A 13801-nucleotide genomic window follows, 5' to 3' on the forward strand; every position below is an offset into this window, starting at 1 on the left:
CTCCCTTTTTACTTCCTTTTGGATAAACAGACATATTAGGCAAGCATTTTGGAGCTTTCACCTAAATAACTACAGGTGGTGAGATAAGCTGCACAATATAATTGACCTTTCAGTATATTGTTGCACACACACCATCTATTTAGCAAATGCCCTTGTTATCAACAGCAGCCTTTTAAACTCACCTGAGCTAACAGGTATGTGCGCTGGTTACTCTGCTGCGCTTAAAATTTCTTTTTTGGTTTGCTACAATGCCTTTTCTGAAACGTTGTCTCCTTCTGCTGGAACACTGACTTCTTTCATTTAATGCCTGCAGACTATAAAAGAGAACCCAACCCAAAAAGTTTGGTTGATTAGTCTGTGGCATTCTGTTAAACTGTTGCTTATGGCGGTCTCTGTGAGCTTCTCAGCGACATTCAGCCAGCCAGGTATCCTGCCTGCAGTAGATGGAATGTGGCAATGGAACGCTGGCTGCGCGTGTCATAATAGGTTCTGAGCCTTTATATACCTGTGCACAGCAGCAGCCACCTTCAGTCTGCTGCTGGACAGCCAGCAGCAGCAGCAGCAGGAGAGGTATGTAATCAGGAGCCCTCCTGCTAAGGGTAGACAGCTGCTCGTTCCACCCCACCCCCCGCCTTAATTGGTTCTCCTCCCTTCCAACGGTGTTGAGGCGGGTGGGAACAGCAGGGGGTGAAGGTGCTGTGTTTAAAGAGGTGGAGTTATGCAGATCTAAAACGCGTGGATTGCAGCAGCAGCAAGCCGAAAAGTGCAGGCATGTAAGGGATCTAGAGGTTGACAACATGTCTTCTTAACGGGAGTCCAGGAGCTCATCTCCACAAATGGACTTTTCAGGATCCTTGGGTGGCTCCGTAGTTTGAAACCAATTCTGGTTATCGCTTCTCGGCCTTTTGGCTAAGATCAAGTGTAGTATCTGTTCTTATCAGTTTAATATCTGATACGTCCCCTATCTGGGGACCATATATTAAATGGATTTTTAGAACAGGGAGATGGAAAAAGAGCTTGCTCTGTCCACTCCACGCATTGACCTGCTATTGCAGTATCTCCAGGACCGGTGCACCCCTTCTTTAATGCAGTTTCTAAAATCAGAAAGAATTGAATTCAATGTTTTTTGTTCATTTTGCTTGTTTGTCGGATTTTGGGATGGACTCTTTGGCTTTGCTTTTCTTCTCCTCATTGGATTTTTCATGTTCAAAGTTGCAGAAGCCAGATTACAAGCTCATTTTGGTTCAACTTCAGCAACTGTGCATTGCATTGCCATGTAATGTGATGCAATGCTATCTTTCTAGCTCTCCCTTTTTACTTCCTTTTGGATAAACAGACATATTAGGCAAGCATTTTGGAGCTTTCACCTAAATAACTACAGGTGGTGAGATAAGCTGCACAATATAATTGACCTTTCAGTATATTGTTGCACACACACCATCTATTTAGCAAATGCCCTTGTTATCAACAGCAGCCTTTTAAACTCACCTGAGCTAACAGGTATGTGCGCTGGTTACTCTGCTGCGCTTAAAATTTCTTTTTTGGTTTGCTACAATGCCTTTTCTGAAACGTTGTCTCCTTCTGCTGGAACACTGACTTCTTTCATTTAATGCCTGCAGACTATAAAAGAGAACCCAACCCAAAAAGTTTGGTTGATTAGTCTGTGGCATTCTGTTAAACTGTTGCTTATGGCGGTCTCTGTGAGCTTCTCAGCGACATTCAGCCAGCCAGGTATCCTGCCTGCAGTAGATGGAATGTGGCAATGGAACGCTGGCTGCGCGTGTCATAATAGGTTCTGAGCCTTTATATACCTGTGCACAGCAGCAGCCACCTTCAGTCTGCTGCTGGACAGCCAGCAGCAGCAGCAGCAGGAGAGGTATGTAATCAGGAGCCCTCCTGCTAAGGGTAGACAGCTGCTCGTTCCACCCCACCCCCCGCCTTAATTGGTTCTCCTCCCTTCCAACGGTGTTGAGGCGGGTGGGAACAGCAGGGGGTGAAGGTGCTGTGTTTAAAGAGGTGGAGTTATGCAGATCTAAAACGCGTGGATTGCAGCAGCAGCAAGCCGAAAAGTGCAGGCATGTAAGGGATCTAGAGGTTGACAACATGTCTTCTTAACGGGAGTCCAGGAGCTCATCTCCACAAATGGACTTTTCAGGATCCTTGGGTGGCTCCGTAGTTTGAAACCAATTCTGGTTATCGCTTCTCGGCCTTTTGGCTAAGATCAAGTGTAGTATCTGTTCTTATCAGTTTAATATCTGATACGTCCCCTATCTGGGGACCATATATTAAATGGATTTTTAGAACAGGGAGATGGAAAAAGAGCTTGCTCTGTCCACTCCACGCATTGACCTGGTATTGCAGTATCTCCAGGACCGGTGCACCCCTTCTTTAATGCAGTTTCTAAAATCAGAAAGAATTGAATTCAATGTTTTTTGTTCATTTTGCTTGTTTGTCGGATTTTGGGATGGACTCTTTGGCTTTGCTTTTCTTCTCCTCATTGGATTTTTCATGTTCAAAGTTGCAGAAGCCAGATTACAAACTCATTTTGGTTCAACTTCAGCAACTGTGCATTGCATTGCCATGTAATGTGATGCAATGCTATCTTTCTAGCTCTCCCTTTTTACTTCCTTTTGGATAAACAGACATATTAGGCAAGCATTTTGGAGCTTTCACCTAAATAACTACAGGTGGTGAGATAAGCTGCACAATATAATTGACCTTTCAGTATATTGTTGCACACACACCATCTATTTAGCAAATGCCCTTGTTATCAACAGCAGCCTTTTAAACTCACCTGAGCTAACAGGTATGTGCGCTGGTTACTCTGCTGCGCTTAAAATTTCTTTTTTGGTTTGCTACAATGCCTTTTCTGAAACGTTGTCTCCTTCTGCTGGAACACTGACTTCTTTCATTTAATGCCTGCAGACTATAAAAGAGAACCCAACCCAAAAAGTTTGGTTGATTAGTCTGTGGCATTCTGTTAAACTGTTGCTTATGGCGGTCTCTGTGAGCTTCTCAGCGACATTCAGCCAGCCAGGTATCCTGCCTGCAGTAGATGGAATGTGGCAATGGAACGCTGGCTGCGCGTGTCATAATAGGCTCTGAGCCTTTATATACCTGTGCACAGCAGCAGCCACCTTCAGTCTGCTGCTGGACAGCCAGCAGCAGCAGCAGCAGGAGAGGTATGTAATCAGGAGCCCTCCTGCTAAGGGTAGACAGCTGCTCGTTCCACCCCACCCCCCGCCTTAATTGGTTCTCCTCCCTTCCAACGGTGTTGAGGCGGGTGGGAACAGCAGGGGGTGAAGGTGCTGTGTTTAAAGAGGTGGAGTTATGCAGATCTAAAACGCGTGGATTGCAGCAGCAGCAAGCCGAAAAGTGCAGGCATGTAAGGGATCTAGAGGTTGACAACATGTCTTCTTAACGGGAGTCCAGGAGCTCATCTCCACAAATGGACTTTTCAGGATCCTTGGGTGGCTCCGTAGTTTGAAACCAATTCTGGTTATCGCTTCTCGGCCTTTTGGCTAAGATCAAGTGTAGTATCTGTTCTTATCAGTTTAATATCTGATACGTCCCCTATCTGGGGACCATATATTAAATGGATTTTTAGAACAGGGAGATGGAAAAAGAGCTTGCTCTGTCCACTCCACGCATTGACCTGGTATTGCAGTATCTCCAGGACCGGTGCACCCCTTCTTTAATGCAGTTTCTAAAATCAGAAAGAATTGAATTCAATGTTTTTTGTTCATTTTGCTTGTTTGTCGGATTTTGGGATGGACTCTTTGGCTTTGCTTTTCTTCTCCTCATTGGATTTTTCATGTTCAAAGTTGCAGAAGCCAGATTACAAGCTCATTTTGGTTCAACTTCAGCAACTGTGCATTGCATTGCCATGTAATGTGATGCAATGCTATCTTTCTAGCTCTCCCTTTTTACTTCCTTTTGGATAAACAGACATATTAGGCAAGCATTTTGGAGCTTTCACCTAAATAACTACAGGTGGTGAGATAAGCTGCACAATATAATTGACCTTTCAGTATATTGTTGCACACACACCATCTATTTAGCAAATGCCCTTGTTATCAACAGCAGCCTTTTAAACTCACCTGAGCTAACAGGTATGTGCGCTGGTTACTCTGCTGCGCTTAAAATTTCTTTTTTGGTTTGCTACAATGCCTTTTCTGAAACGTTGTCTCCTTCTGCTGGAACACTGACTTCTTTCATTTAATGCCTGCAGACTATAAAAGAGAACCCAACCCAAAAAGTTTGGTTGATTAGTCTGTGGCATTCTGTTAAACTGTTGCTTATGGCGGTCTCTGTGAGCTTCTCAGCGACATTCAGCCAGCCAGGTATCCTGCCTGCAGTAGATGGAATGTGGCAATGGAACGCTGGCTGCGCGTGTCATAATAGGTTCTGAGCCTTTATATACCTGTGCACAGCAGCAGCCACCTTCAGTCTGCTGCTGGACAGCCAGCAGCAGCAGCAGCAGGAGAGGTATGTAATCAGGAGCCCTCCTGCTAAGGGTAGACAGCTGCTCGTTCCACCCCACCCCCCGCCTTAATTGGTTCTCCTCCCTTCCAACGGTGTTGAGGCGGGTGGGAACAGCAGGGGGTGAAGGTGCTGTGTTTAAAGAGGTGGAGTTATGCAGATCTAAAACGCGTGGATTGCAGCAGCAGCAAGCCGAAAAGTGCAGGCATGTAAGGGATCTAGAGGTTGACAACATGTCTTCTTAACGGGAGTCCAGGAGCTCATCTCCACAAATGGACTTTTCAGGATCCTTGGGTGGCTCCGTAGTTTGAAACCAATTCTGGTTATCGCTTCTCGGCCTTTTGGCTAAGATCAAGTGTAGTATCTGTTCTTATCAGTTTAATATCTGATACGTCCCCTATCTGGGGACCATATATTAAATGGATTTTTAGAACAGGGAGATGGAAAAAGAGCTTGCTCTGTCCACTCCACGCATTGACCTGGTATTGCAGTATCTCCAGGACCGGTGCACCCCTTCTTTAATGCAGTTTCTAAAATCAGAAAGAATTGAATTCAATGTTTTTTGTTCATTTTGCTTGTTTGTCGGATTTTGGGATGGACTCTTTGGCTTTGCTTTTCTTCTCCTCATTGGATTTTTCATGTTCAAAGTTGCAGAAGCCAGATTACAAGCTCATTTTGGTTCAACTTCAGCAACTGTGCATTGCATTGCCATGTAATGTGATGCAATGCTATCTTTCTAGCTCTCCCTTTTTACTTCCTTTTGGATAAACAGACATATTAGGCAAGCATTTTGGAGCTTTCACCTAAATAACTACAGGTGGTGAGATAAGCTGCACAATATAATTGACCTTTCAGTATATTGTTGCACACACACCATCTATTTAGCAAATGCCCTTGTTATCAACAGCAGCCTTTTAAACTCACCTGAGCTAACAGGTATGTGCGCTGGTTACTCTGCTGCGCTTAAAATTTCTTTTTTGGTTTGCTACAATGCCTTTTCTGAAACGTTGTCTCCTTCTGCTGGAACACTGACTTCTTTCATTTAATGCCTGCAGACTATAAAAGAGAACCCAACCCAAAAAGTTTGGTTGATTAGTCTGTGGCATTCTGTTAAACTGTTGCTTATGGCGGTCTCTGTGAGCTTCTCAGCGACATTCAGCCAGCCAGGTATCCTGCCTGCAGTAGATGGAATGTGGCAATGGAACGCTGGCTGCGCGTGTCATAATAGGTTCTGAGCCTTTATATACCTGTGCACAGCAGCAGCCACCTTCAGTCTGCTGCTGGACAGCCAGCAGCAGCAGCAGCAGGAGAGGTATGTAATCAGGAGCCCTCCTGCTAAGGGTAGACAGCTGCTCGTTCCACCCCACCCCCCGCCTTCATTGGTTCTCCTCCCTTCCAACGGTGTTGAGGCGGGTGGGAACAGCAGGGGGTGAAGGTGCTGTGTTTAAAGAGGTGGAGTTATGCAGATCTAAAACGCGTGGATTGCAGCAGCAGCAAGCCGAAAAGTGCAGGCATGTAAGGGATCTAGAGGTTGACAACATGTCTTCTTAACGGGAGTCCAGGAGCTCATCTCCACAAATGGACTTTTCAGGATCCTTGGGTGGCTCCGTAGTTTGAAACCAATTCTGGTTATCGCTTCTCGGCCTTTTGGCTAAGATCAAGTGTAGTATCTGTTCTTATCAGTTTAATATCTGATACGTCCCCTATCTGGGGACCATATATTAAATGGATTTTTAGAACAGGGAGATGGAAAAAGAGCTTGCTCTGTCCACTCCACGCATTGACCTGGTATTGCAGTATCTCCAGGACCGGTGCACCCCTTCTTTAATGCAGTTTCTAAAATCAGAAAGAATTGAATTCAATGTTTTTTGTTCATTTTGCTTGTTTGTCGGATTTTGGGATGGACTCTTTGGCTTTGCTTTTCTTCTCCTCATTGGATTTTTCATGTTCAAAGTTGCAGAAGCCAGATTACAAGCTCATTTTGGTTCAACTTCAGCAACTGTGCATTGCATTGCCATGTAATGTGATGCAATGCTATCTTTCTAGCTCTCCCTTTTTACTTCCTTTTGGATAAACAGACATATTAGGCAAGCATTTTGGAGCTTTCACCTAAATAACTACAGGTGGTGAGATAAGCTGCACAATATAATTGACCTTTCAGTATATTGTTGCACACACACCATCTATTTAGCAAATGCCCTTGTTATCAACAGCAGCCTTTTAAACTCACCTGAGCTAACAGGTATGTGCGCTGGTTACTCTGCTGCGCTTAAAATTTCTTTTTTGGTTTGCTACAATGCCTTTTCTGAAACGTTGTCTCCTTCTGCTGGAACACTGACTTCTTTCATTTAATGCCTGCAGACTATAAAAGAGAACCCAACCCAAAAAGTTTGGTTGATTAGTCTGTGGCATTCTGTTAAACTGTTGCTTATGGCGGTCTCTGTGAGCTTCTCAGCGACATTCAGCCAGCCAGGTATCCTGCCTGCAGTAGATGGAATGTGGCAATGGAACGCTGGCTGCGCGTGTCATAATAGGCTCTGAGCCTTTATATACCTGTGCACAGCAGCAGCCACCTTCAGTCTGCTGCTGGACAGCCAGCAGCAGCAGCAGGAGAGGTATGTAATCAGGAGGCCTCCTGCTAAGGGTAGACAGCTGCTCGTTCCACCCCACCCCCCGCCTTAATTGGTTCTCCTCCCTTCCAACGGTGTTGAGGCGGGTGGGAACAGCAGGGGGTGAAGGTGCTGTGTTTAAAGAGGTGGAGTTATGCAGATCTAAAACGCGTGGATTGCAGCAGCAGCAAGCCGAAAAGTGCAGGCATGTAAGGGATCTAGAGGTTGACAACATGTCTTCTTAACGGGAGTCCAGGAGCTCATCTCCACAAATGGACTTTTCAGGATCCTTGGGTGGCTCCGTAGTTTGAAACCAATTCTGGTTATCGCTTCTCGGCCTTTTGGCTAAGATCAAGTGTAGTATCTGTTCTTATCAGTTTAATATCTGATACGTCCCCTATCTGGGGACCATATATTAAATGGATTTTTAGAACAGGGAGATGGAAAAAGAGCTTGCTCTGTCCACTCCACGCATTGACCTGGTATTGCAGTATCTCCAGGACCGGTGCACCCCTTCTTTAATGCAGTTTCTAAAATCAGAAAGAATTGAATTCAATGTTTATTGTTCATTTTGCTTGTTTGTCGGATTTTGGGATGGACTCTTTGGCTTTGCTTTTCTTCTCCTCATTGGATTTTTCATGTTCAAAGTTGCAGAAGCCAGATTACAAGCTCATTTTGGTTCAACTTCAGCAACTGTGCATTGCATTGCCATGTAATGTGATGCAATGCTATCTTTCTAGCTCTCCCTTTTTACTTCCTTTTGGATAAACAGACATATTAGGCAAGCATTTTGGAGCTTTCACCTAAATAACTACAGGTGGTGAGATAAGCTGCACAATATAATTGACCTTTCAGTATATTGTTGCACACACACCATCTATTTAGCAAATGCCCTTGTTATCAACAGCAGCCTTTTAAACTCACCTGAGCTAACAGGTATGTGCGCTGGTTACTCTGCTGCGCTTAAAATTTCTTTTTTGGTTTGCTACAATGCCTTTTCTGAAACGTTGTCTCCTTCTGCTGGAACACTGACTTCTTTCATTTAATGCCTGCAGACTATAAAAGAGAACCCAACCCAAAAAGTTTGGTTGATTAGTCTGTGGCATTCTGTTAAACTGTTGCTTATGGCGGTCTCTGTGAGCTTCTCAGCGACATTCAGCCAGCCAGGTATCCTGCCTGCAGTAGATGGAATGTGGCAATGGAACGCTGGCTGCGCGTGTCATAATAGGCTCTGAGCCTTTATATACCTGTGCACAGCAGCAGCCACCTTCAGTCTGCTGCTGGACAGCCAGCAGCAGCAGCAGCAGGAGAGGTATGTAATCAGGAGCCCTCCTGCTAAGGGTAGACAGCTGCTCGTTCCACCCCACCCCCCGCCTTAATTGGTTCTCCTCCCTTCCAACGGTGTTGAGGCGGGTGGGAACAGCAGGGGGTGAAGGTGCTGTGTTTAAAGAGGTGGAGTTATGCAGATCTAAAACGCGTGGATTGCAGCAGCAGCAAGCCGAAAAGTGCAGGCATGTAAGGGATCTAGAGGTTGACAACATGTCTTCTTAACGGGAGTCCAGGAGCTCATCTCCACAAATGGACTTTTCAGGATCCTTGGGTGGCTTCGTAGTTTGAAACCAATTCTGGTTATCGCTTCTCGGCCTTTTGGCTAAGATCAAGTGTAGTATCTGTTCTTATCAGTTTAATATCTGATACGTCCCCTATCTGGGGACCATATATTAAATGGATTTTTAGAACAGGGAGATGGAAAAAGAGCTTGCTCTGTCCACTCCACGCATTGACCTGGTATTGCAGTATCTCCAGGACCGGTGCACCCCTTCTTTAATGCAGTTTCTAAAATCAGAAAGAATTGAATTCAATGTTTTTTGTTCATTTTGCTTGTTTGTCGGATTTTGGGATGGACTCTTTGGCTTTGCTTTTCTTCTCCTCATTGGATTTTTCATGTTCAAAGTTGCAGAAGCCAGATTACAAGCTCATTTTGGTTCAACTTCAGCAACTGTGCATTGCATTGCCATGTAATGTGATGCAATGCTATCTTTCTAGCTCTCCCTTTTTACTTCCTTTTGGATAAACAGACATATTAGGCAAGCATTTTGGAGCTTTCACCTAAATAACTACAGGTGGTGAGATAAGCTGCACAATATAATTGACCTTTCAGTATATTGTTGCACACACACCATCTATTTAGCAAATGCCCTTGTTATCAACAGCAGCCTTTTAAACTCACCTGAGCTAACAGGTATGTGCGCTGGTTACTCTGCTGCGCTTAAAATTTCTTTTTTGGTTTGCTACAATGCCTTTTCTGAAACGTTGTCTCCTTCTGCTGGAACACTGACTTCTTTCATTTAATGCCTGCAGACTATAAAAGAGAACCCAACCCAAAAAGTTTGGTTGATTAGTCTGTGGCATTCTGTTAAACTGTTGCTTATGGCGGTCTCTGTGAGCTTCTCAGCGACATTCAGCCAGCCAGGTATCCTGCCTGCAGTAGATGGAATGTGGCAATGGAACGCTGGCTGCGCGTGTCATAATAGGCTCTGAGCCTTTATATACCTGTGCACAGCAGCAGCCACCTTCAGTCTGCTGCTGGACAGCCAGCAGCAGCAGCAGCAGGAGAGGTATGTAATCAGGAGCCCTCCTGCTAAGGGTAGACAGCTGCTCGTTCCACCCCACCCCCCGCCTTAATTGGTTCTCCTCCCTTCCAACGGTGTTGAGGCGGGTGGGAACAGCAGGGGGTGAAGGTGCTGTGTTTAAAGAGGTGGAGTTATGCAGATCTAAAACGCGTGGATTGCAGCAGCAGCAAGCCGAAAAGTGCAGGCATGTAAGGGATCTAGAGGTTGACAACATGTCTTCTTAACGGGAGTCCAGGAGCTCATCTCCACAAATGGACTTTTCAGGATCCTTGGGTGGCTCCGTAGTTTGAAACCAATTCTGGTTATCGCTTCTCGGCCTTTTGGCTAAGATCAAGTGTAGTATCTGTTCTTATCAGTTTAATATCTGATACGTCCCCTATCTGGGGACCATATATTAAATGGATTTTTAGAACAGGGAGATGGAAAAAGAGCTTGCTCTGTCCACTCCACGCATTGACCTGGTATTGCAGTATCTCCAGGACCGGTGCACCCCTTCTTTAATGCAGTTTCTAAAATCAGAAAGAATTGAATTCAATGTTTTTTGTTCATTTTGCTTGTTTGTCGGATTTTGGGATGGACTCTTTGGCTTTGCTTTTCTTCTCCTCATTGGATTTTTCATGTTCAAAGTTGCAGAAGCCAGATTACAAGCTCATTTTGGTTCAACTTCAGCAACTGTGCATTGCATTGCCATGTAATGTGATGCAATGCTATCTTTCTAGCTCTCCCTTTTTACTTCCTTTTGGATAAACAGACATATTAGGCAAGCATTTTGGAGCTTTCACCTAAATAACTACAGGTGGTGAGATAAGCTGCACAATATAATTGACCTTTCAGTATATTGTTGCACACACACCATCTATTTAGCAAATGCCCTTGTTATCAACAGCAGCCTTTTAAACTCACCTGAGCTAACAGGTATGTGCGCTGGTTACTCTGCTGCGCTTAAAATTTCTTTTTTGGTTTGCTACAATGCCTTTTCTGAAACGTTGTCTCCTTCTGCTGGAACACTGACTTCTTTCATTTAATGCCTGCAGACTATAAAAGAGAACCCAACCCAAAAAGTTTGGTTGATTAGTCTGTGGCATTCTGTTAAACTGTTGCTTATGGCGGTCTCTGTGAGCTTCTCAGCGACATTCAGCCAGCCAGGTATCCTGCCTGCAGTAGATGGAATGTGGCAATGGAACGCTGGCTGCGCGTGTCATAATAGGCTCTGAGCCTTTATATACCTGTGCACAGCAGCAGCCACCTTCAGTCTGCTCTGGACAGCCAGCAGCAGCAGCAGCAGGAGAGGTATGTAATCAGGAGCCCTCCTGCTAAGGGTAGACAGCTGCTCGTTCCACCCCACCCCCCGCCTTAATTGGTTCTCCTCCCTTCCAACGGTGTTGAGGCGGGTGGGAACAGCAGGGGGTGAAGGTGCTGTGTTTAAAGAGGTGGAGTTATGCAGATCTAAAACGCGTGGATTGCAGCAGCAGCAAGCCGAAAAGTGCAGGCATGTAAGGGATCTAGAGGTTGACAACATGTCTTCTTAACGGGAGTCCAGGAGCTCATCTCCACAAATGGACTTTTCAGGATCCTTGGGTGGCTCCGTAGTTTGAAACCAATTCTGGTTATCGCTTCTCGGCCTTTTGGCTAAGATCAAGTGTAGTATCTGTTCTTATCAGTTTAATATCTGATACGTCCCCTATCTGGGGACCATATATTAAATGGATTTTTAGAACAGGGAGATGGAAAAAGAGCTTGCTCTGTCCACTCCACGCATTGACCTGGTATTGCAGTATCTCCAGGACCGGTGCACCCCTTCTTTAATGCAGTTTCTAAAATCAGAAAGAATTGAATTCAATGTTTTTTGTTCATTTTGCTTGTTTGTCGGATTTTGGGATGGACTCTTTGGCTTTGCTTTTCTTCTCCTCATTGGATTTTTCATGTTCAAAGTTGCAGAAGCCAGATTACAAGCTCATTTTGGTTCAACTTCAGCAACTGTGCATTGCATTGCCATGTAATGTGATGCAATGCTATCTTTCTAGCTCTCCCTTTTTACTTCCTTTTGGATAAACAGACATATTAGGCAAGCATTTTGGAGCTTTCACCTAAATAACTACAGGTGGTGAGATAAGCTGCACAATATAATTGACCTTTCAGTATATTGTTGCACACACACCATCTATTTAGCAAATGCCCTTGTTATCAACAGCAGCCTTTTAAACTCACCTGAGCTAACAGGTATGTGCGCTGGTTACTCTGCTGCGCTTAAAATTTCTTTTTTGGTTTGCTACAATGCCTTTTCTGAAACGTTGTCTCCTTCTGCTGGAACACTGACTTCTTTCATTTAATGCCTGCAGACTATAAAAGAGAACCCAACCCAAAAAGTTTGGTTGATTAGTCTGTGGCATTCTGTTAAACTGTTGCTTATGGCGGTCTCTGTGAGCTTCTCAGCGACATTCAGCCAGCCAGGTATCCTGCCTGCAGTAGATGGAATGTGGCAATGGAACGCTGGCTGCGCGTGTCATAATAGGCTCTGAGCCTTTATATACCTGTGCACAGCAGCAGCCACCTTCAGTCTGCTGCTGGACAGCCAGCAGCAGCAGCAGCAGGAGAGGTATGTAATCAGGAGCCCTCCTGCTAAGGGTAGACAGCTGCTCGTTCCACCCCACCCCCCGCCTTAATTGGTTCTCCTCCCTTCCAACGGTGTTGAGGCGGGTGGGAACAGCAGGGGGTGAAGGTGCTGTGTTTAAAGAGGTGGAGTTATGCAGATCTAAAACGCGTGGATTGCAGCAGCAGCAAGCCGAAAAGTGCAGGCATGTAAGGGATCTAGAGGTTGACAACATGTCTTCTTAACGGGAGTCCAGGAGCTCATCTCCACAAATGGACTTTTCAGGATCCTTGGGTGGCTCCGTAGTTTGAAACCAATTCTGGTTATCGCTTCTCGGCCTTTTGGCTAAGATCAAGTGTAGTATCTGTTCTTATCAGTTTAATATCTGATACGTCCCCTATCTGGGGACCATATATTAAATGGATTTTTAGAACAGGGAGATGGAAAAAGAGCTTGCTCTGTCCACTCCACGCATTGACCTGGTATTGCAGTATCTCCAGGACCGGTGCACCCCTTCTTTAATGCAGTTTCTAAAATCAGAAAGAATTGAATTCAATGTTTTTTGTTCATTTTGCTTGTTTGTCGGATTTTGGGATGGACTCTTTGGCTTTGCTTTTCTTCTCCTCATTGGATTTTTCATGTTCAAAGTTGCAGAAGCCAGATTACAAGCTCATTTTGGTTCAACTTCAGCAACTGTGCATTGCATTGCCATGTAATGTGATGCAATGCTATCTTTCTAGCTCTCCCTTTTTACTTCCTTTTGGATAAACAGACATATTAGGCAAGCATTTTGGAGCTTTCACCTAAATAACTACAGGTGGTGAGATAAGCTGCACAATATAATTGACCTTTCAGTATATTGTTGCACACACACCATCTATTTAGCAAATGCCCTTGTTATCAACAGCAGCCTTTTAAACTCACCTGAGCTAACAGGTATGTGCGCTGGTTACTCTGCTGCGCTTAAAATTTCTTTTTTGGTTTGCTACAATGCCTTTTCTGAAACGTTGTCTCCTTCTGCTGGAACACTGACTTCTTTCATTTAATGCCTGCAGACTATAAAAGAGAACCCAACCCAAAAAGTTTGGTTGATTAGTCTGTGGCATTCTGTTAAACTGTTGCTTATGGTGGTCTCTGTGAGCTTCTCAGCGACATTCAGCCAGCCAGGTATCCTGCCTGCAGTAGATGGAATGTGGCAATGGAACGCTGGCTGCGCGTGTCATAATAGGCTCTGAGCCTTTATATACCTGTGCACAGCAGCAGCCACCTTCAGTCTGCTGCTGGACAGCCAGCAGCAGCAGCAGCAGGAGAGGTATGTAATCAGGAGCCCTCCTGCTAAGGGTAGACAGCTGCTCGTTCCACCCCACCCCCCGCCTTAATTGGTTCTCCTCCCTTCCAACGGTGTTGAGGCGGGTGGGAACAGCAGGGGGTGAAGGTGCTGTGTTTAAAGAGGTGGAGTTATGCAGATCTAAAACGCGTGGATTGCA

At 45.0% G+C, this 13801-nt stretch overlaps 10 non-coding genes across 10 annotated transcripts; all 10 read left to right on the top strand.

Moving 5' to 3' along the window:
* The first annotated feature begins 889 nt into the window (after window positions 1–889).
* Window positions 890–1080, top strand: LOC141177595 (U2 spliceosomal RNA). The gene has a single exon (XR_012254175.1). It is a non-coding gene; the product is annotated as a U2 spliceosomal RNA (small nuclear RNA).
* Window positions 1081–2195: 1115 nt separating this feature from the next.
* LOC141178329 (U2 spliceosomal RNA) lies at window positions 2196–2386 on the top strand. Its single transcript, XR_012254625.1, has one exon. It is a non-coding gene; the product is annotated as a U2 spliceosomal RNA (small nuclear RNA).
* Window positions 2387–3501: 1115 nt separating this feature from the next.
* On the top strand, window positions 3502–3692 carry LOC141178331 (U2 spliceosomal RNA). Its single transcript, XR_012254626.1, has one exon. It is a non-coding gene; the product is annotated as a U2 spliceosomal RNA (small nuclear RNA).
* A 1115-nt stretch (window positions 3693–4807) lies between these two features.
* LOC141178332 (U2 spliceosomal RNA) lies at window positions 4808–4998 on the top strand. The gene has a single exon (XR_012254627.1). It is a non-coding gene; the product is annotated as a U2 spliceosomal RNA (small nuclear RNA).
* Window positions 4999–6113: 1115 nt separating this feature from the next.
* LOC141178333 (U2 spliceosomal RNA) lies at window positions 6114–6304 on the top strand. The gene has a single exon (XR_012254628.1). It is a non-coding gene; the product is annotated as a U2 spliceosomal RNA (small nuclear RNA).
* A 1112-nt stretch (window positions 6305–7416) lies between these two features.
* On the top strand, window positions 7417–7607 carry LOC141178334 (U2 spliceosomal RNA). Its single transcript, XR_012254629.1, has one exon. It is a non-coding gene; the product is annotated as a U2 spliceosomal RNA (small nuclear RNA).
* A 1115-nt stretch (window positions 7608–8722) lies between these two features.
* LOC141178335 (U2 spliceosomal RNA) lies at window positions 8723–8913 on the top strand. Its single transcript, XR_012254630.1, has one exon. It is a non-coding gene; the product is annotated as a U2 spliceosomal RNA (small nuclear RNA).
* A 1115-nt stretch (window positions 8914–10028) lies between these two features.
* On the top strand, window positions 10029–10219 carry LOC141178336 (U2 spliceosomal RNA). The gene has a single exon (XR_012254631.1). It is a non-coding gene; the product is annotated as a U2 spliceosomal RNA (small nuclear RNA).
* Window positions 10220–11333: 1114 nt separating this feature from the next.
* On the top strand, window positions 11334–11524 carry LOC141178337 (U2 spliceosomal RNA). Its single transcript, XR_012254632.1, has one exon. It is a non-coding gene; the product is annotated as a U2 spliceosomal RNA (small nuclear RNA).
* Window positions 11525–12639: 1115 nt separating this feature from the next.
* LOC141178338 (U2 spliceosomal RNA) lies at window positions 12640–12830 on the top strand. Its single transcript, XR_012254633.1, has one exon. It is a non-coding gene; the product is annotated as a U2 spliceosomal RNA (small nuclear RNA).
* The last annotated feature ends 971 nt before the right edge of the window (window positions 12831–13801 follow it).

This window comes from Phyllobates terribilis, unplaced genomic scaffold, assembly GCF_046119375.1.
Source record: "Phyllobates terribilis strain yellow unplaced genomic scaffold, ASM4611937v1 Scaffold_27__1_contigs__length_16484149, whole genome shotgun sequence".
NCBI classification, from domain to species: Eukaryota; Metazoa; Chordata; class Amphibia; order Anura; family Dendrobatidae; genus Phyllobates; species Phyllobates terribilis.